Source organism: Trichosurus vulpecula, chromosome 9 (genome assembly GCF_011100635.1).
Source record: "Trichosurus vulpecula isolate mTriVul1 chromosome 9, mTriVul1.pri, whole genome shotgun sequence".
Lineage (NCBI taxonomy): Eukaryota > Metazoa > Chordata > Mammalia > Diprotodontia > Phalangeridae > Trichosurus > Trichosurus vulpecula.
Window position 1 is genome coordinate 81,632,080 of NC_050581.1, and position 19,826 is coordinate 81,651,905.

The window sequence follows — 19,826 nt, forward strand, 5'->3', positions numbered from 1 at the left end:
TAGAGGGGGGAAGGCAGAGCAATTGGGGTTAAGTGACTTGCCCAAGGTCACATAGCTAGTAAGAATGTCAAGTGTCTGAGGCCGGATTTGAACTCAGGTCCTCCTGACTCCAGGGCCTGTGCTCTACTCACTGTGCCACCTAGCTGCCCCATATTTATTAAGATACTATTAAAGAATGTTAGTGTGAATTCCCTAGGCTATTATCTTGAACGCCCAAGAGGTTTGAGAACCACTCACTGAGAACCACAGATCAGTGGTATCAAACTCAAATAGAGACCTCTCCCTGTAGGCTGCATATTGACGTAGAGAAACACAAATTCAAATTATCAATGTTGTATTGCATATTTTGAAGAAGGAAATGGCAAACCATTCCAGTATCTTTACCAAGTAAACTCCAAATGGGATCACAAAGAGCTGGGCACAACTGAAACGACTTAGCCACAACAAATTGTATTTTTATTTATTTCATTAAACATTTCCCAAAAACATTTTGATTTTGTTTGGACTGCACTCTGGGGTTTTTCAAAGTGCAGCCCACAACCACAGGCAGGCCACAAACTTGTCACCTCTGTCAGGATGACTTCTAAGGTCCTTTCTAGCTTTAAACTTATGATGCTTAATCTTTGTTTTAAAAAGGAATTAGCAGGTTTTCCTTTTAAATTATCTCTCAAAGATTTCTCTCTTTTCCCGAATGCATTCTTTCTAAAAAAAAAAAAAAGTTCAATCTAATTCTCTGGTATATGAGATTGCAAGAGAAAAGCAGGGTGTGATTCTATATATAGACCATCCAGATACATAAAGGGAAACAAAACTCCGATCCCAAATGCCATGCAGTGATTATGAGAACTTAGGCACCAAATCAGGAAGCCTGTTCCTGAACATCCTTTCTTAAGGCATCTTCTTAGAAACTCAATTTATTCTGGGCCTAGGTTCTACAAGAATAACAGTTCACATTTCTATTTACCTTTCAGGATTAGGAAGACTTTACTGATAAAAATCTTGTGAGGTTGATTAGTGTAAATAGGATGATTTCATTTGACAAATGAGGAAACAGGCCCAGAGAGAAGGGACTTGCTAATGGTCACGTAGAGTATGGTCAGGGCTGAGCCTTGAACCTAGGTTTCTCAAACCCAACCTCTGCACACCTTTGAAGATATGGCTGTGATATTTTCTATACCTTTGCCCTGGCCATCCTCCATGCCTGGAGTTCTTTCCCTCTGTACCTCTGCCTAACGGACTCTCTCTTTCTTCATTGCTCAGCTCAAGTACCTCTTTCTACATGCTGCCTTTTCTGGACCTCTAGTGCTAGAGTCCTCCCTCCCTAATTACCTTATATTAATTTTGTATTTATTACACATATATCTGTTTCCTGTATACTGTGTATATCTGAGTATTCTCTCTCATAATGTCTCCCGTGGAAATCCCTTGAGAAGAGGGATTGATTCACATTTTCTCTTTGAATCTCCAGTGCCAAGCACATAATAGGCACTTAATGACCGATCAATCAGGGTTTCCCACTTAGACCCCCTTGGATTAATGTGGAAATTCTATAGCAAGAAATCCAGGAAAGAGAGTCTTGCAGCTAACTTCAAAAGACATCTCTAGTCCACCCAGTGATATGTCTTTTGTCTGACCAGAGCTTTAGTTCAGGAATGACTGTTTTCCTTCAGCCCTCTCCTTTTCTCAGCATCTTTCTCTTAGTTTCCCTCCCTCCTCCACTCCCATCACCCCCTTCGATAATGGATAGAGTGGGGGACTTGGAGTCAGGAAGACCAGAGTTCAAATCTTGCCTCAGACGCTTACTAACTATGTGACGCTGGGCAAGACATCTCTGGGCCTCAGTTGCCTCATCTGCAAAATGAAGATAATAATAAAATCACAAGATGGTTCTAAGGATAAAATGAATCGTCCTATGTAAAGCATCTTGGTAACCTTAAAGTGCTATGTAAATGCTAGCTATGATGATTATAATAATGGTGATGAACACAGTAGCAGGAAGAGCATTGGCCTGGGAAATGAGAGACCTGTGCTTCAAACAAGCTATGTGACATTGGAAAAATTGCTCACCCTCTCTAGATCTCAGCTTCCTCCTCTATAAAGTGAGGAAAATAGACAGAATGACCTATCAGGCCCTTTTCAGATCTGATGGTCTACGATTCATAATTGTCTCTAATTGCTCAGGAAGCTGTCCCCAGGGGCATGTGGGTCTGTATCTCACATGAGTCCGTCTTCTCTGAGAAGCAACCTAACCAGAAACAGAAACTGTTTAGAATCTTAGAACATAGAACATAAAATGCCAGAATTGCAAAATACCTTAGATGCTGGAAGAGATCTTAGAGGTTACCTTGTTCCACCCCTGTTTTACACATGAAGGATATAAGAGACCCTGAATGGTAAAGTAAGTAGCTCAATAGAATTGAAGCTTGAGTGTAAGTCCTCTGACTGAGATACTGAAGACATCACCAAGGATCCTAGAATGGTAGAGCTTCATAGGTCCCTAAGTCACAGAATATCAGATCTTAAAGTGCCCACATGTTATCGATGAAGCTAATGAAATCAAGAGACAGGAAATGACTTGCTCAAAGCCATCCAGCACAGCCATGACCACCACCACTTACACATGTTTCTGTAGTACTTGAAGGTTTACAAAGCACTCCCTTCATATCTACCCATAAAGGTGGGCTTTGCGATTCCAAACAGGAGAACCCCAGCCTTTCACTCCTGACTCAGGGCTCTCTGCACTGCACCTCATTGCCTCCAAAACAAAGAGCTGCAAAGGGGAAAAGAAATTCCCAACTAAAGTGGAAAACTACCCATTCATTTTTCCATGTGTAAAATCAGATTCTGTAACTGTTACACTAAGTAGCACGCGATCTCTATGTTCTAGGGAGCCATTGTAACTAACATCAAACTCTTTTTTGTAAGATATTTTATAGCTGTATCATTCTATGATTCCTAGTTTGGGGGCAGGGCTCTTCCCCTCAATTCTGTTTAAGGGAAGTTCCTCTTTAGAGGAAGATCTTTTGGGGTATCTTTTCTACTCACACATAACAGCATCTAGAAAAAGTCATTTGTTTCCAGACTATTAGATTTATACAGCATTATCCCCACCCCACCCCCACTTGACTTCTTCATGATATTTCCATTTCCATAGTTTAAAAATTTCAGCACTCCATCACCAGATATTGCTAAGCCAAACAAAAAATGAATCTTAGCATGGCAATCACACTAGTAAGGATGGGCTTTCCCCATCCCTGCCTAAATCCATTTCCTTGAAGGATGGATGGACTTTTCCATGGGGCCCTAAAGGAGAGAGCTTTTCATATTTGGGTATAGTTCAGAATCTGAATTTATTGCTTGTTATTTCAATTTTTGCAGATTGATTGGTGGCCGAGGAATACAATGAGGACATTACTAATTATCCTCAGGATGTAATGGAGTTGAAGAGTCATTAAGAGCTTTCTAAATCTGGAAGGCATCCACATCCAAATAAAGGGACTCTTTTTCATCCACTCCATGAGAAAAATGCACAGCCAGGTCCCATGAGGCCTCTTTCATGAAACCTGAGCCACATTCAAGCTCTTGCATCGATGTCCCAAGCAGAATGCCCCTTCTTTTACATTGTGACACGGAGCCAATCTTGCTGAAAGGTCAACAGTTTGTGTGGCCTTTCTTTAGTGGAAGTTCAGTGACTTTTGGGGTGGGGGAAGGTTAGGCAGCAGAGATGACCTTCTCTTTAGAGAATATAGACATTATGCTATAGAACATGTGACTGGGAGACAGAAGACACCTGCTCAAGGCCAGCTTCTGTCACTTCTTAGCAGCATGATCTCAGTCATACATTGATTCCCTGAACATCAGTAACCTCATTCATCAGTATCATGACTCACCGTACCTACTTCATAGACTGCCTCTAATGGGAATAATTATGTCGACTTGCTTTACAATCGTGTTGTTGTTGTTGTTAAGTCGTTTTTCAATCTTGTCTGACTCTGTGACCCCATTTGGGGTTTACTTGGCAGAGATTCTGGAGTGGTTTGCCATTTCCTTCTCCAGCTGATGTTACAGATGAGGAAGCTGGGAGCAAACAGGGGTAAATGACTTACCCAGGACCACACAGCTAGTAAGTGTCCAAGGCCAGATTTGAATTAATGAAGATGAGTCTTCCTGACTCCAGACCTAGCACTCCATCCACTGTGCCACCTAACTGTCCCCATTTGTAATTGTAAAGTGCTATAAAATGGAAATGGTTATAGGTAAAGTGGTTTATAGATATGGTATCTATAATATATAGATACCATATCTATAAACCTATAAATCTATTTTCTCACCTAGTGGTATGACTTGACAGAAAATCCCTTACCTCTAAAGAAGGAAGGCCTAAATTTAAATCCTGTTTCTGACAAATCCTGGCCGTGTGACATTGAGCAAGTCACTAAATCTTAATGTACCAGGCCAGTGATGTCAAACAAATAGAAATGGGGCCACTCAACCCTATTTAAGGATCCTCGTAGACTTCAAACTGACTTAGAAAATACTATATTAAGGTTATTTATGTTCTATTGTATTTTTCATTAATTTTGTTAATTATTTTCCAATTACATTTTGATCTGGGAGGCTAGACTCTAAGTTACACAGATGTATTGGAGTTGAATTCTCATCAGGGAATTCCCCACACCATTGAGAAATCACACGTCTGGTCCCTATCCCTGCCCAAATACAAATACCCTTGGGAATGAAATAAACATATCCTTGTAAATTATGGAGTAAGCTTTTGCACAAATGAGATCATTAGGTCCTTATGAGTGAAAACTTAACGAAGAAAAGGCTCCCTGACCCTATGGCTAGGTGACTTCCTGGTTGGTAGAGAGCAAAGCACTCTAGGAGATGCATTAACTCAACACACTAGGAGATCATTTACTGCACCACTAGTTCAATGACTCTGAGAATTATTTATCTGACAATCTCCCTAAGGAATATACATATACATGTACATATATGGGGGGAGAGAGAGAGATATATGTGTATGTATATGTATACATACATACACACATATATGTCTAGATATGTCTAGATATGTCTATGCATGTGTCTAAGTATATGTATGTATAGACACATACATACATACATATGTATGTATATATGCATATATAAGCACACATAAGTATATCCCTCTTAACATGGCATATTTTCTAAATTATTGATAAAGAACAACAGAAATCACACCTTGTATTATTTTAGACATTGTAGAAAGGCTCAGGCTCTCACAATCTATTTTTTATTTCTATCTTTCTACCTGTGCATCTGTCTAGCCTACCTATCTACCTACCCACCTATCCATCTATCTATCATCTATCCATCTGTCTTCTTTACCCACAGCCCAGGATAGCCATCTTATCATTTGCCACTTGGCTCCTCTCTGGATTTCATCATGGCCTCTAGAAATTCATCTTCCTGCAACAGAAGGTTCTGAAATTCACACCTCCTCAGTACCCCCTGCCCTAGGTTCCTCCTTCTCTCTGATTGGAGAGAATAAAGGGTAAACATTGGAAAGCTCTTCCTAGATCACCCATTCAAGGAGCGGGCCAAGGGCAACTGTCTCATCATTTCCCACCTAGCTACAAGATTTCATCATGCCCCCATGCTGGATATTCTCCCTCTCTTCCCCTCTCCCCATCCCTTTTCAGCATCTTTTTATGTGTTGTCTTTCCTTATTACACTATGAGTTCTTTGAAGACAAGGATTGTCATTTGCCTTTCTTAGCTTAGCACAGTGTCTGCCCTGGAACATAGTAGGTACTTAATAAATGTTTATTGACTGACCAACTATCCATCCATCTATCATTTATCTTCAATCTCATCAACAGCTTATTTTTAGTAATTTCCTCCTGCATACACATTGTTCTACCAGGCACTCTACCAAATTTTATTTTAAAGATATAAGCCGTACCTCTACAGAGCAGATAATTTAGTTATGGAAACGATATTTTAGACATAAAAACAGATGGTAAGATAAGTTACTCCCTATGAGTTTCAGTCTACCAATTTATAAAATGAAGGGTTCAGATGTAATGACCTCTAAAGTTATTTTCCAGTTCTAATGTTTGATGTACTGAGTTCCAAGAACTCTTCTAGCTTGAATGTTTTATGTTCTAAGATCTCTTCCAGTTACAGTAGTCTATATTCTGTCTTCCAAAGTCATTTTCCTCTCTGGCATTTTATGTTTAGTGTTCTAAGTTTCTTTCCAGCTCTAACAATCTGTGATTCAGTGATTCTGTGTTTATACATGGTCAGAGACAAATAAACTATTCATCCAAAGAGCTTCCTGGGGACAACTGATTGTTTCAGGTTGATCTAGCTCAAGGCAGGGGGAGAAGGTTATAAGCAGGTAGAGGGGAAGAATGATTTAATGAGATCATAGGGAACAACAAGATAAGGAGAGAAAAAAAGTAGGCAAGGAAAAGTGAAAAAGTAATTAACAAGCACCTACTGTGCACTAGACCCCATGCTTGGTATAGTGGAGCATACAAAAAGGATTAAGACAGATCACTACTTTCATAGAAGGTGGCAGTCTGATGAGACAATGCCATTCCCACACAAATCAATCGATCAGTCAATAGACATTAAGCACCCACATATGACTACAGTCTAAAGCAAAGTATGATAAGTATTGAGAGGTGAGGACAGAGCCTTACAGAACACCTAATCTGAACAGAAAGGGAGAGGAAGAGAAATGAAGCATAGGCATGAAAGTGTTTGGAAAAGCAGGAGGAGAAAGATGGATTTGTAATGGCATAGAAGCCAGATTTTTTAAAAAGTTTCAAGAAGGCTGCAAAGAAGGCAAGGGGGATGAGGACTGAAAAGAAATCATCCACTGGATTTGGCAATTAGGAGGTCATGTAAGATCTTAGAAAGAACAGTTTTCAGCATAGTGGTGGGAACAAAGTCAAAGGAGTAAGAGGTTAATGGGAAATTGGGAACAGTCAATGTTGACTACTTTCTGGAGAAATTTGATAGTGAAAGGAAGGAAGAAAAGTGGAATCATAGTTCAAAAAGACAGTAAGATGTTAAAAGAAGGCTTTTTTTCAGAGTAGGAAACCTAGATTAATAAGCATCAGAAAAGTGGTCAATGAAGGAGAGAAGACTCAAGAAAGAAAAGAATAATCAAAGAAAGAAAAGCTCAAGAGAGGCAGACAAGGATGGGATGAACAATAGAGTTGAGGATTCTCTGGGAAAAGGAGGTGTACCATCACTTCAGACAGGAATAATAGATGAATGAAAGGTATACAGGGGGATAGAGGTAGGGAGGAGGGTATGATAATAGGCACAGATAGGAGGAGATTAAGGATCTCTTGCCTCATGTTTTCAGTCAATTAGGAGGTGAGGTCTTCTTGAGAATGACCGAAGCAGAGGTGGATTTGGGGATCTGAGGAGAATAGAAAAGGTTTGGGACAGCTGTGGTGGAGTATGTGATAAGGTATTAGTAGGTGAAAGAAAGAATTACCAAACAGCAATAAGGCCCCAACTTAGTTTCAATAGCATTTGTGGCGGATTCAGATAGAATTTCTCATAGCCTCATAGAACCTAAGACCTGGAAAGGACCTTAGAGAACATGCTGTGCCCCAATGTGTATGTACAAAGGACATGGCTTTCCCCTAATCAGTTTTGCTATCCTTTCCCCCAATCAAGTTTCATAATTGCCCTGGATATAGGACAGTTGTGCATCACCATCATGAAGAAGATGTTATGAGTGAATGACATGGACTTCAAAAAAGGATTCCATGTTGAGTGATGATGTGTGGTGGTTTGTACAACATATCTTCAAGTGCAAAGACCATTTCAATCAGTCAGTCAATAAGTATTTACTAAGCTATTACTAAGAGAGCTAAGTCACATATTAAGGCTAAAAAATAGACCCATTGACACCCATGCCTGGCCAAAAACTGGTCAGTGAAGTCCTGTTCATAATGATGGATGGCTTAATATGCATCGTTCTTTAGCAGTAGCTGCCTACATCCAGTTCAGCAAAAGCAACATGTGATTCATCTATGTATATATATCATTGTCCAGAACAAAAAAAAAAAGATTACCTCTTCCCTTCTCCCTAGAAATTATTTAACCTTAACTTGAATATGGAAACATGAAGCCTGAGATGGAAATCACTTTTGAACTGATCGATCACTTCAACTATTGTCCTAGAAAAGTCTATGATGCCCACATGGACACTTCTCCACTATTAATACTATAATAAAGGTCACCGATAAGGAGGAATTGACTCACTCAACTGTACGGAACTGTAATGGACTTCTCCTGGTTGGAAGAGTCCACTGTGCATCCCAGAGTCTGGAACACTAAAGCTGAGGGTGAATGTGTAATCTAAGGAGGGTGGCATCTCACATGACTTCTTCTTCTTGAAGCTGGAAACCAGAACACCCTAAAGAGATCAGATGCCTCTTCTCTCAGCAACTCTGTCCCACCCCTCATACAAGCTCATGGCAATGAGGGGAGAGTCCCATATAATTGGCCTTTTGAGCCAGAGATGCAAGTACAATAATGTTCTAGTTTTGGCTTTGCCTAAGAAATAAATATAACCAGACTCCTAGGAGGGATAGAGCATGGGGCTCAGGGTAGGGAAATGGGGTAGGACAGTATTGGCGTACACTGGTATTTTCCCTAACATGTCCACTCTTCCGGGCCCTTTCAAACAACTGGAATGAAGTATGAATTGATTGTATCAATACTACTATTGAAGGAGGTGACTTTGGTCAATGACATTTTAACTGTTTCCTTGGACTGGCTTCTCTGGAATGTCCTTAGCTTTGGGGATTGTGTCTTAAATAGTACTAGATAAACAGTGGACAAATCCTTACTCTTGAGTTCTTTTTCTAGACTCCAGGATCAATCAGCAATCAAGCAACCAGTCTGTTTTCCCCAAACAATTCAGTGCTCATTGTTCAGATCCGCAACTATTGCTTCGGGTTGGAGGGAAGAATTGTGATGGGGGTGGGGATGGAACTTGACATGACTACCATTCTGTTGCTGTAAAATTATTGCCCTGGCCTGATTCTTTGTGTGTAGCAGAGTTGAATGAGAAGTTTGTTACTCTTCCCTGTTGGGGTTTTTTGGACTCAGCTCTCAGGAGAGTTCTTCATTCTTCCTTAACTCCAGCCATATTTTAGGCCCATCCTCCATCTTTGTTGCCTTATGGATGGGATGGCTTTGATCTTTGGATAACTTAACTGTTGCTCTTTTTTAATTCATTTTTTTCAATCAAAGAAAATTTACCTTCTCTTTCTCCCACTGTTCTTCCCTACTGAAAAGAAAGAAAAACAAAACCTTTGTAACAAATATGCATAGCAAAGCAAACCAAATTCCCCCATGGGAATTTGGCCACGTCCAAAAAAAAAGTCCCAATCTGCACCCTGAATCCACAGAGGGAGCAATAGGGAAGGGTAACCTGCTCCATAATAAATCCTCCTGAATTCTCCAGTATCGCTATGTTTATCAGTTTTTCAAAGAACTTTATCTTTACAGTGAATATATTGCTTTTCCATCCTGGAAGGGGGGCACTCTACTTGGACCTTGCCTGCTCCCACTAATATGGTCTAGTGCAAAGAATCCTGGATTTGGAGTCAGAAAGCCTGGATTGAAATCCCGGTTCTACTACTGAATAACTGTGGGGAAGTTACTCTCTTTTTCTGGGTTTCAATTTTCCCTTTTGTAAAACTAAGAAGTTGGACAAGATTATCTCTAAGCTTCTTTTCAGTTTTAATGTCATGAACCTATAAACCCCACCTTCAATATATTGACTCTTTCTTGACTGTTAGCCATCTTCTTCAACACACTGCATCAATCTCCTCTACAGATGAGGACATATGTAAAGGATAGAGTCTTAGGTCTCATTAAATCACACCAGTTTAATGGGGTTCCAGTTTTTCCTCTTGGGACATGATACAATGTTTTTTGCCTTTGGCCTCAGAGATTTTACCTTTCCTTAGATTTGTTAAATTCAGCAACCATCTTCTAGGTACTTCTTCTTTGTAGAACATATATGTTCTACATGTACAGTGCTTAGATAAATCACTGTCCTTGCTTTTGTGGATTTTATAGTCTAATAGGGGAGATATAATTATAAACAAATAATCATAATGCTGAGTCAGTAAAACTTGTACCTGAGGCCTGCCTCTGACACATACCAGAAATGTAACCATGCATAAGTCATAACTTCTCTGTTTCCCATGCCCTTTCATTATTTTCTAAGCTTTCTATGACCATCACATTTCCAATTCAAGTCACAAAATGTCTTGACCTTTTCTGGTCTCTGAGTTGGTGAATTTACCAAACCTGATCCCCAATTATCCATGCAATTCTTTTGCCAATTCTATCACATCTAGCATATCTGGTCATAGCACCGACTTCTCTCTCTATCTTCTGACTCCAATCACTCCCCATTGGATACAACAATAGTATACTTTTATAGATTTCATTTATGAGGGACTAACCATGTAACAACCATATGGGATAACAAATAGACAGCCCCAGAGCTGCCCTGGTAACCATAAAATATTACAAAGAGCCAGTGTATTAAATAAAGCCTATATGGAAAATTTTGGGGTATCGGGAATATGGGTAGAAATCCACAGAAAGATAGGATATGAACAGCTTATAAGCTGAAATAGCAGAGGGAACACCCAATACCCTGAAACCATGAAGGTGTTTACATATTTATAAGGGACAAGAGAATATACAAATTGACAAAGAAGAGAAAACAATAAGAGTAAAGTGGTTAATCAGAAGTGCATATAAAAGAAATCTACCCAATTTTGCCTAAATATGATCAAGGCGTATAGGCTTTCCAAGATGCTGGTATTCTAGGCACAATACCTCTACAATACATTTGCCAGGGCCATAGCAGTGCTGACTCAATGAATCAAGGAAGGTATATAACTGAGATGCTACCATCATAAAGGTTACAGTTCTGGGCACGGAAATTGTGGGATAATTAACATGTAACTTCTAAGAAGTTTAATCATTATTAGGACAGTTAGAAACATTCTACATGGAAGGTGCAAGAATAAGTCTATTGTGTTGGGATGGTGCAAAAAAAAATGAATAGGCAAGAGAAAAGGGATGCCCTGGGAAAAGAGAGAAGGGAGAGAAAGAATGGGGAAAATTATCTCACATAAAGGAGATAAAAAGGAAAAGCTTTTACATTATAGGGGGAAATGGTTTTGGGGGGGCAACACTTGAACCTCACTCACATCTAAATTGGTTCAAAGAGGGAAAATACATATACATAACTCAATTGGTAGTAGAAATATATCTTACCCCACAGGGAAGTAGAAGGGGAAGGGGATAAGAAGAAGAGGGGAGTGATAAACAGGAGAGCAGATAAAAAAAGACAGCTGCTGGAAGTAAAACAGACTTTAGAGGAGGAACAGGCTAAAAAGAGAGAAGAATAAACAGAAGAAAATAGGATGGAGATAAATGCACAGTTAATAATCATAACTGTGTACGTGAGTGGAATGAACTCACTGATAAAATGGAAGTAAATAGCATAATAGGTTAGAAACCAGAATCCAACAATATGTTGTTTATAAGAAACACAACCGAAACAAAGAGGCATAAACAGAGCTAAAATAAGGGACTGGAGCAGAATCTATTAGGTTTCAGTTGAAGTAAAAAAAAGTCAGGGATAACAATCATAATTCAGATGAAGCAAAAGCAAAAATTGATCTAAATAAAAGGGATAGGCAGGGAACCTACATCTTGCTAAAAAAGAAACCATAGACAATGAAGTAATATCAATACTAAGCATATTCACCAAATGAATTCCTAAAGAAAAAGTTAAATGAACTATAGGAGGAAATAGATAATAAAACTATACTAATAGGGGACTTCAACTTTAGCCTCCCAGAGCTAGATAAATCTAATCATAAAATAAATAAGAAATAAGTCAAGGAAATGAATAGAATCTTAGAAAAGTTAGCTATGATAGACCCCCGAAGGAAAACGAATGGAAAGAGAAAAGAGTATATATCCTTTACTCAACTGTCCATGGGAACTTCACAAAAGTTGACCATGTATTAGGGTGTAAAAAACTCACATCCAAATACAGAACAGCAGAAATATTAAATGCACCCTTTTAAGACTATAATGCAATTAAAATTATGCTTAACAAGGGACCATGGAAGTATAGATTAAAAACAATTGGAAAAGAAACAATCTAATCCTAAAAATGAATGAGTCAAAGAACTAATCATAGAAAATCAATCATTTCATTAAAGAGAATGACAATGATGAGACAAGATTCCAAATAAAACATTAGTAAATTTGATTTTAAAAAAGAAAGAAGAAAACTAAATTAGTAGTATCAAAAATGAAAAAAGTGAATGCATTACCAATGAAGATAAAATTAAAGCAATTATTAGGAGTTATTTTGTCCAATTATATGCCAGGAAAATTGACAACCTAAGTGAAATGGATGAATATTTATAAAAATATAAACTACCAAGATTAACAGAAGAGGAAATGGAATACTTCAATAACCCTATCTTAGCAAAAGAAACTGAACCAAGCCACCAATGAGCTTCCTAAGAAAAAATCCCCAGGACTAGATAGATTGACAAGTGAATTCTACCAAACATTTAAGGAACATTTAATCTCAATACTATTAAACTATTTGAAAAAATAGGTGAAGGAAGAGTTCTATCAAATTCTTTGTACAACAGAAATATCATTTTGATACCTAAACCAGAGAGAGCAAAAACAGAAGACAACAATAGACCAATTTCCTTAATGACTACTGATGCAAAAATTTTAATAAATTTTAAATTTAATAAAATATTAGCAAGGAGATCAAGCAATATGTCACAAAGATCATGCATTACAACCAGGTAGAATTTATACCAGAAATGCAGGGCTTGTTCAATATTAGGAAAACTATCAGCATAATTGACCATATCAATAATGAAAACAACGAAAATCATATGACTAGCAATAGATGCAGAAAAAAAAACCTTTGACAAAATACAATACCCATTCTTATTTAAAAACACTAGAAAGCAGAGGAATAAATGGAACATTTATTTAAATAATAAGTAGTATCTATCTAAAACAAAAAGCAAGCATTATCTATAGCAGAGATAAACTTGAAGCCTTCCCAATAAGATCAGGAGTGAAGCAAGGATGTCCATTATCACAACTATTATTCAATATTATACTAGAAATGCAAGCTATAGCAATAAGACCAGAAAAGTAAATTGAAGGAATAAAAAGGCAACGAAGGGCGAAAACTATTATTCTTTGCAGATGATATGATGATATACTTAGAGAACCCTAGAGAATCAATTAAAAAACTAGTTGAAACAATTAACAACTTAAGCAAAGTTGCAGAATATAAAAATAAACCCACATGAATCATCAGCATGTCTATACACTACCAACAGAAGCTGGCAGCAAGAGAAAGAAAGAAAATATCCATTTAAAATAACTGCAGACAATATTAAATACTTGGGAGTCTATCTGCCAAGACAAACCCAGAGACTATATGAACACAATTATAAAACGCTTTACACACAAATAAAAATTTATCTAAACAATTAGAAAAATATTAATTACTCATGAAGAGGATGAGTCAACTTTTAAAATGATAATTCTACCTAAGTTAATTTACTTCTTTAGTGCCATACCAATCAAATTACCAAAGAATTAATTTATAGAGGTAGAAAAAAATAATAACAAAATTCATCTGGAAGAACAAAAGGTCAAGAATATGAAAAGAATCAATAAAAATGTGAAGGAATGCAACCTAGCAGTTTCAGATTTCAAACTATATTATAAATGGCAATCATTGAAACAATCTATTACTGGCTAAGAAATGGAGTGGTGGTCATTTCCCAATTGATAAATGGTTGAAGGATATGAACAGGCAGTTTTCAGAGGAAGAAATTAAAGCTATCTATAGTCATGTGAAAAAATGCTTTAAACCACTATTGATTAGAGAAATGCAAATCAAAACAACTCTGAGGTACCACATCACACCTATCAGATTGGCTAACATAACAAAACAGGGAGATGACAAATATTGGAGATGATATGGGACAATTGGAACACTAACTCATTATTGGGGGAATTGTGAACTGATCCAACCATTCTGGAGAGCAATTTATTTATATATTTATATATGTTTATACCCAAAGGGCTATAAAAATGTGCATACTCTTTGACCCATCAATACCACTTCTAGGGTTGTATCCCAAAGAAATCATAAAAATGGGAAAATGACCCACATATACAAAAATGTTTATAGCAGCTCTTTTTGTGGTAGCCAAGAGCTGGAAATTGAGGGGATGCCCGTCAATTGGGGCATGGCTGTATATGAATGTAATGGAATACTATTGTGCTATAAGAAATGATGAACGCGAACTTCAGAAAAACCTGGAAAGACTTATATGAACTGATGCTGAGTGCAGTGAGCAGAACCAGGAGAACATTGTACACAGGAACAGCCACATTGTGCAATGACTAACTTTGATAGACTCATCTCTTCTCAGCAATGCAAGAACCTAAAACAATTTCAAAAGGCTTATGATGGAAAATGCCATCCACATCCAGAAAAAAGAAATATGCAGATCAAAGTAAACTGGTTTCTTTTTTTGTTCTGTTTTGTGTTATGTTTTCTTTCTCATGGTTACTTCCTTTCATTCTAATTCTTCTGTACAATATGACTAATGTGAAAATATGTTTAATAGGAATGTATATGTAGAGCCTATATTGGATTGCATGCCATCTTGGGGAAGGATAGGGAGGGAGAGAGAATTTAAAACTTATGGAAGTGAATGTTGAAAACTAAAAATAGCCTCTTTTTCTGGCTGGAATCATGGCAGGAGTAGAAGAAAAGAAGAAGCTACCATCCATTCCAGAATCCCTTCTGAAAAGCAAAAGGCTTTTGCAATACTGAAGGCCAAGCATTTGAAGAAGATGGCTATTAAAAAGCTCCATAAAATACAGAGAAGAGTTATCTATGAGAAAGCTAAAGCCTACCATAATGAGTACAGACAGATGTACAGAAGTGAAATCCAGCTGACTAGAAAGGCACACAAAGATGGCAACTACTACGTACCTGCTGAACCCAAGTAAGCTTTTGTGATCAGAATCAGAGGTATCAATGGTGTTAGCCCAAAGATCCAAAAAGTGCTGCAACTTCTTTGTCTTCGCCAAATGTTCAATGGCACTTTTGTTAAACTTAACAAGGCTTCGATTAACATGCTGAGGATTGTGGAACCATACATTGCATGGGGTTACCCAAACCTGAAGTCTGTGAATGACTTGATTTACAAATGTGGTTATGGCAAGATCAAGAAACAGAGGATTGCCCTGATGGATAATGCCCTTATTGCAAAATCTCTTGGTAAATATGGAATTATCTGCATGGAGGACTTGATCCATGAGATCTACACTGTTGGCAAGCACTTCAAATCTGCCAATGACTTCCTGTGGCCCTTCAAACTATCTTCTCCACAAGGCAAAATGAAGAAAAAGACTACACATTTTGTGGAAGGTGGAGATGCTGGTAACAGGGAAGACCAGATCAACAGGCTTATTACAAGAATGAACTAAAGGTCTCTACCATGGTTATTTTTCAAATAATAAAAATGCCTGTGATAAAATTGAAAAAAAAACTAAAAATAAATTAACTTATTTTTTTAGAAAAAGAAAAAAAGGAAATGGAGTGATGAATCACTGGAATAGATTAGCTACACAATACATAATGGTAAATGACCATAATAATCTAGTGTTTGATAAACCCAAAGATCCAAAGTTTTGGGGTAAGAATTCACTATTTTGACAAAAATTGCCAGGAAAACTGGAAGGCAGTTTGGCAGAAAGTAGGCATACACCAACATCTCATACTATATACCAAGACAAAGTCAAAATAGATAAATAATTTAAACATAAAGGGTATTAACATAAGTAAATTAGGGGAGCAGGGAAAAATGTACCTGTCAAATGAGTTTGTGACCAAACAAGAGATAGGGAGGGTCACAAAAGGTAAAACAGATCATTTTGATTATATGGAAATAAAAACTTTTGCACAAACAAAACTAATGCAGCCAAAATTAGAAGGAAAACAGGAAACTGGGGTGGGGGGGATTTGCAACAAGTTTCTCTGATAAAGGTCTCATTTCTAAAACAAATATTGAGAACTGAGCCAAATTTATAAGAGTAAGAGCCATTCCCTGGTGGATGAATGGTCAAAGGATATGAACAGATGGTTTTCAAAAGAAGAAATCAAAGCTATCGATAGTCACATGAAAAAAAAATGCTCTAAATCACTACTGATTAGAGACATACAAATTAAAGCAACTGTGAGCTACCACCTCACACCCATCAGATTGGCTAACATGACAGAAAAGGAAAATGACAAATGCTGGAGGGGATATGGAAAAATTGGGACACTAACGCACTGTTGGTGGAGTTGTGAACTAGTCCAACCATTCTGGAGAACAATTTGGAATCATTCCTAAAGGACCAAAAAACTGTACATATGCTTTGACCAAACAATACCTCTACCAAGTCTGTATCCCAAAGAGATCAAAGAAAAGGAAAAAGAGCCTATTTGTACAAAAATATTTATAATAGCTCTTTTTGAGGTGGCCAATAAGTAGAAATTGAGAGGATGCCCATCAATAGGGGAATAGCTAAACAAGTTGTGGTATATTATTGTTTTTTAAAATATTTAATTTATTTATTTTTGGTTTTCAACATTACTTCTATAAGTTTTAAATTTTCTCCTCCTCCCCAAGATGGCATGCAATCCAATATGGACTCTACACATACATGCCTATTAAACACATTTTCACATTAGTCATGTTGCATAGAAGAATTATAATGAATGGGAGAAACCATGAGAAAGAAACAAAACCAAAGGGAAAAGAGTCTGCTTCTCTCTGCATTCTGACTCCATAGTTCTTTCTCTGGATGCAGATGGCATTTTCCATCATGAGTCCTTTGGAAAAGTTTAAGGTCCTTGCTAAAGACCTAAGGGCTAAGTCTATCAAAATTAGTCCTCGCACACTGTGGCTGTTACTGCATACAATGATCTCCTGGTTCTACTCACTTAGCATCAGTCCATGTAAGTCTTTCCAGGTTTTCCCCAAGTCTGCCTGTTCATCATTACTTATAGCACAATAGTATTCCATTACATTCATATGCCATAACTTGTTCAGCCATTCCCCAATTGATGGACAACCCCTCAATTTCCAGTTCTTGGCCACCACAAAAAGAGCTGCTATAAATACTTTTGTACATGTTGGTCTTTTTCCTGTTTTTATGATTTCTTTGGGATACAGCCCTAGAAGCAATATTGCTGAGTCAAAAGATATGCACATTCACAGCTCCACCAACAATGAATTAGTTTTCCAACTTTGCCACATCTTCTCCAACATTTATCATTATTCTTTTTTGTCATGTAAGCCAATCTGATAGGTGTGATGTGGTACTTCAGAGTTGTTTTGATTTGCATTTTTCTAATCAATAGTGATTTAGAGCATTTTTTCATATGACTATAAATAGCTTTAATTTCTTCCTCTGAAAACTGACTGTTCATGTCCTTTGACTGTTTATCAACTGGGGAATGACTTGTATTCTTGTAAATTTGACTCAGTTTTCTATATATTTTAGAAATGAGGCTTTTGTCAGACACACTAGTAAAAATTCTTTCCAAGTTTTCTGCTTCCCTCCAAATCTTGGTTGCATTGGCTTTGTTTGTGCAAAAACTTTTCAATTTAATATAATCAAAATTATCCATTTTGCATTTGATAATGTTCTCTATCTCTTGTTTCATCATAAATTCCCCCATTCTCCATAAATCTGACAGACAAACTATTCCTTGCTCCCCTAATGTGCTTATAGTATTAGTCTTTATACCTAGATCGTGTACCCATTTGGACTTTATTCTGGTATATGGTGTAAGATGTTGGTCTATACCCAGTTTCTGCCATACCATGGCATATTATTGTGATGGAATGTTATTGTGCTATAAGAAATGATGAACAGGATGATTTCAGAAAAACCTGGGAAGACTTGTATGAACTCATGCAATGTGAAATGAGCAGAACCAGCAGAACACTGTAACAGCAATATTGTAACAATGATTAACTGTGAAAGACTTAGCTACTTTGATCAAGACAATGATCCAAGACAATTCCAAAGGACTCATATTGAAAAATGATAGTGTTCCAGGATCCATGGCTATTTAGATTATGTAAAGTCCAGCACAAGTTCTTTAGATCTGCTTTGCTAAGGAAAGTAACGTTAAGAGGTTAACAATCTTACTTTAATCCAACATATACATATATCATTCACTTAGTTTAAGGGAAAAAGCCAGAACCCTGAACTTCAGAGCAAATACAAATTACAAACATCAACAGACAGACCTTGTCTGATTCAAATCTCAATGCATCGTTAACCAGGGTTTAACAAAGTCCCAACATCTGGGTTTACAAGCTGCAGGGCTCTGAACTACAGCTGCCCAGAGTCTCCACATCAACACACCTCCAAGAGTGAGAGCCCCCAAGGGAGAATGCAACCTCTGGGTTTATATATCTTATTCAGGGTCAAAGGTGAGTCACACATGTGATTCACCCATGTGACCTAAAAGGGTCACAAAAATGAGACTTAAATCCACGTGGTCTAAAAGTTTCTTATGTCACAAACATGTCACTCAAACCCATGTAAACTAGGCTTTCTCTTGAGGCAAGGAGGTCATCAAAGACTCCTAATTTAATCAAGGAAATGAAGGCCAAACTCTTCAAGGGCACTTGGTTGAATAAGTGCTAAAAGCCCTCCTTAATTGCCAATACAGATAGCTACCTCCAGAAAGAGAACTAATGATCTCTGAATGAAGATTGAAGCATACCTTTTTTTTTTACTTTATTTTTCTTGGGTTTTTTGTCTGTGTTGACTTTTGCAACATGGCTAGTGTGGAAATTGCTTGCCCTCTCGAGGAGCACAGGAGGGGGTAAGAGGGAGAGAATTTGTTTTAAAAGTTAGTTTGTATGTAATTGTGAAATATTAACAAAGTAAATTTTAAAAAATTTTAAGTGCCTGCAAAACTTTCCTACAGAGTAGGCACCCTGGAAGGAATGACATCAAACCACAAAGCCAGACCATTTTTCAGAAAAGTTCTGTTATAGAGGGAAGAGCACTGTCCTGGGAATCAGGAGATGCAAGCTCTGGTCCTGGTTCTGTCATTAATTCCCCATGAATAATTCCCCTAGAAAGTCATTTTCCTTCTCTGGGTCTTAGTTTTTTCCCCTATAAAATTAAGGAGTTGTACCAAATGATCTCTCTGGCCCTTTTTAGTATCCTATGAATACAGGCAATATTTTCAAAATAGATTATATTGATTTTTAAAATTTTTACATTACCTGGATTTCTCCCAATTTTCCTTCCGAGAAAGCTATCTTTTATAATAAACATTAAAAGAGAAAGAAAAAGACAAGCAAAATTGATCAAGACATCAAGGAAATCTGACGTAATATAGGTGTGGGGAAGGAGGTACCATCTCAAATCACATTGTAGAGGGCAAGTTTGGTCGATATAATTTGGCAACATTCACTTTCAGTTGTTCTGTAGTGGTTGTTCTTTTCATTTGCATGGTTGTAATCATTATGTATATTATTTTCCTGGTTCTACTTATTTCTCTTAGTGTCAGTCCATGTACATCTTTCCATGCTTCTCTGTACTCATCATGTTTGTCATTCCTGACAGCACAGTAATATTCCATTCTATTCATGTATCACAATTTGTTTAGCCATTTCC

General features: G+C 37.4%; 1 pseudogene; it reads left to right on the forward strand.

Moving 5' to 3' along the window:
* The first annotated feature begins 14,880 nt into the window (after positions 1-14,880).
* LOC118831564 lies at positions 14,881-15,620 on the forward strand (annotated as a pseudogene).
* Positions 15,621-19,826: the final 4,206 nt, after the last annotated feature.